This window comes from Tupaia chinensis, unplaced genomic scaffold (genome assembly GCF_000334495.1).
Source record: "Tupaia chinensis unplaced genomic scaffold, TupChi_1.0 Scaffold000335_1, whole genome shotgun sequence".
Classification (NCBI taxonomy): domain Eukaryota; kingdom Metazoa; phylum Chordata; class Mammalia; order Scandentia; family Tupaiidae; genus Tupaia; species Tupaia belangeri.
Genome location: NW_006159829.1, coordinates 4,699,087 through 4,703,304, shown reverse-complemented (window position 1 = coordinate 4,703,304; position 4,218 = coordinate 4,699,087).

The following is a 4,218-nucleotide window of genomic DNA, read 5'->3' as shown; positions in this document are numbered from 1 at the left end:
GATGGGGATGGGGTGGGCGGGAGGGAGGGGATCAAGGGGGAAGCCATAGGGTATACTGTAAAGCTGTGCAATAAATGTATAAAAGGAATCCTAGAATAAAGTTTTTTAAAAAATGAGGGAGTGGAATGAGAGGATAATTAGCATTCCATTTCCTCCACATCCTTGCAGAAGGGTAGAAGGGGAGGAAGTGAAATGCTGATTTTCTGGATCCAGAGGGAAGCCGAACTACCCTATCCAGAGGGCTCATACACTTACGAGAAGCAGAGAGGCAGCAAGAGAGAAAACGCCCCAGACAAGGGGCGCTCATGGCACAATGCAGTGTTATGAATCAGCCTTTCTCTTCTTCCACGGATCGTCAGCAGGTCTAGCGGAGAGGAAAGCTTACACACTCACTCAGAGGCAGCAAGACAGTGTGGGTTGTGTAAATGGGAGGATGAAAGAGCAGAAGATGGAGGGGCTAACTTCCTGCCCCACCAGTCTGACATGAATAAGGCTGAGTCCACACTCCATTTTTGGCAAAGCAGTGTTGAAATATCCCTGCAGGAAGTTGAACATACACATGTGCCTGGTCCTTGTATTATACATCAACACAAGAAGTGCCTGGTAACAAAGATTAAATGAGACCTAGCGTCTCGTAATATGATATGCAAAATGTCAAGGAGACAATCAAAAATCACTCATATTAAGAACCAGGAAAATTACAATGTGAATGAGGTAGGCTCATCAAGAGGTAAATACTGAGATGAATCTGAAATCAAAATTATCTGACAAATATTTCAAACCTGGTATCAGAAGGATAAGTGTTTCAACATATAATTATAAAATCTCTCAAGACAAATAAAAAAGAAAATCTCAGCAAAGACATAGAAGCTAAAAGGAGAGAAAGATGAAAATTATAGGGTGGGAAAATACAATAAAATGAACTGAAATTGTGCTGAATAGGCCCTCCAGTAAAGTGGAGATGACAGAAGATAGAATCAGTGAACTAGAGGACAGATCAATAGAATTTACACTGTCTGAACAACAGAGAAAATAAACTGAGAAAACAATTTAACAGAGTCTCAGGAACCAGCACAGAAGCACTAACATTTTAATCAATGGAAGAGAAATAAGAAGAGAAGATGAAGAGAGTAGGACCTAAAAACTATTTGAATAAATAAGTGCTGTACACTTCCCACATTTGGCAAAATACACAAACCTACAGACTCAAGAAGCTGGGCAAGCGCCAAACAGAATAAACACACAACAAATCCATGCCAAGATGCACCATAAACTTCTGAAACTAAAAACAAAGAAAAATGATCTTATAAGCAGCTAGAGAGAAATGATGCATTATTTACAGGGGAACACCAATTCCAATGATGGTAGATTTTATATGAAACCATGGGCCGGAAGGAAATAGCACAATGTCTTCCAAGTGCTAAAATAAAAACTGTCAGCTGTGAATCCTCTCATTCAAGAATAAAAGAGAAATAAAGACATCCTCAGGTGAAACTAAACTAAAAGAAGTATTTGCTAGCAAGGTTACCCTTAAAGCGTGACTGAAGGAATTTCTCTAAACAAAAGATAAATGTTAAAAGAAAACTATTTAGAACTTTGGACCACAAAGAACTTAAGAATAAGCAAAAATAGCTGTAAATGTAATTAACTCTCCATTCCTTATGAGCTACATAGATCACATTCAATGATTTTAGTAAAAATTACAGTACATTAGATATGATGCTCAATTTATCTGGAGGATTTACTTAGCATAATTTATATATATATATAATATATATATTATATATATACATATGTGTATATATTATATATGTGTATATATATTTTATATATATGTATATATATATAAGTATATAAATACATATACATAAAGAGAGATAAAGAGAGAGAAGATTTTTGCTATAAGGTGTGTGCACTCACCAGAGAGACAGAGATGAAAAGCAAGAAAGGATAGCCATGCCACCATCCCTTCTCCTCCATTCTCCTCTCGGAAATTTGGGTACACATGCACATGTGCCTGGCATGATTTTTTTTTTGAGAGGTTTTCGCTATAGGGCATGCACGCTCGCTAGACAGACAGAGAGAGACAGAGAGACAGAAAGCGAGAAATCACCCCCCAGGGGGGATGGTCACACCACAATCTCCTCCATTCTCCTCTCAGGATCTTGGGCACGCACGCACACATGCCTGGCATGAGTTCCAAGCCACAGGTCCGGGACGCAAACCACGGTCGACTACGCGGGAGTCCAGCGACATAGCCATTACACTAACTGCTGGTTCCCTCTGGCATGATTTTCAAGTCACTGGGACCAGGACTCAAATTGCAGTCAGTCATGTGGGAATATAGAGCCTTAAACATTATGCCATCTGTTGGCTCCAACACAGTTACATTTTAAGGCTGACCCCAAGACTTGGTGGTTAAAGGAGCCACATCCTACATGGTAGCGCATGTGGGTTTGAATCCCCACCCCAGTGGCTTGGAAATTATGTCAGGGACATGCACATGTTGGGTCACTGAAAAAGTCATGATATATTTTTGCATATAAAAACATAGAAAAGTACATTATGACTTTCTTGATGACCTGATACATACCCCAAATCCTGACAGGATGGAGAAACGGAAGTGAAAGGATTGTGGTATAATTACGCCATATTGCAGAGCACTTCTCCCTCTCAGTCTTTCTCTGGTGAGCACACATGTCCTCTGTCAAATAACAGATAAAGAAAAAACAACTCAATTACATTTTAAAAGCTGGGAGAGTAAGGGGTTCAAAATGAGAGTACATTTTCTACACAAAGTAGCAGAACGCCAACATGCCAGTAGACTGTAGTGTGTATTGGGCTGTCAGGAAAGCCATGGTGCATTTTTGCACAGGAACAGAGAAATATGGCATGGTTTTCCAGATGATCTACTGTATTGTAATTACTAAGCAAATAACTAAACAATGATGCAACGTGAAACAACCAAAGACACTATAAATACATGGAGAGAGAATCCTGACTTGTTTATACATAAGTGAGAAAAAAAGAGAGGCTTGAGTGGCACATCAGAGACAAAAAATGAAAACAAATACAGAAGCGTGTGAAACAGACAACAAACCAAACACTAGATAAAACAGCAGACTGAACCCCTACATAACCTTAAGTACCTTAAAATTAATAAAATCTAAACATACTAATTTTTAAAATAAGTATTGTATAGTAAAAACAAAAAGAAAATGAACTGGAGCTAAAAGAAGGCAAGGAACATTTGATGATTGCAAGACGTCCTGCATCAATACAGCTGAAAGAGCAGGAAGCCTGTGGAGATGCATGAGCCCAAACTAGGACAGGATTGGTTATGTCTTTCTAACTTTACTCTAAAGGCGAAAGAAGCTAGTCAAGAAGAGTGTGTGAGAGAGAGACTTTATCAGATTTATACTTCTAAAGCTAATTGGAGAATGGATCGGAGGATGCAAGAATGGGAAAAGAAAGACCAACAACGAAGCTATTGTGATAGTTTATTTGACTGATATGCTCTGCATTCATGCTGGGAAAATAAAAGCATTTGGTACATAGTGAAGATGTGCAGTGACTAAATGTGAATTTTAAAAGTGTAAAAAAAAATCCATATATACCCTACAAAGATGTGCAGCAATTAAATATGAATAATAAATTATAAAACATAATTTTTTAAAAAAGAAAAAAGTATGAGGCTCAGAATAGGAAGTGGCTAGCACTGGGAGAAAGCTGTGAGGCTGTAGCTCAAGGGATCTATTCAAGAGACATTCAGAACGGAAGACGGGAGGTCGACGAGTGACTGAGATCGTGCCTCCTGAGGCAAGCACTACGGACCCTTGAGTGAAAATTCCTACTTATGGATTTCTTTCCTCTTATACTGTCTTTAAATCATGTATGAAGTCATCCGTCTATCTCCTTTTTTTCCCCTAAATATATCGACCAAGACCCTCCTTAATAGTACATAACAATCATTATTATGCTTATGAAATGCCCAAGTTCAGACGACATATGTGCTTCTATGTGCACACATACACATACACACTAGAAATAAAAATATTAAATAAAAAATTAGAATCCTAATGGAATGTGCCCTGATACCTTTTACTCTCATTTTAACCTATTATTTTCTGTCTTGATGTTCTAGTCTGACAAACAGTATTTTTGAATGTACTAAACACATACTAATGTCTCCTTACTCATCAGTTGGAAAATCCTGCT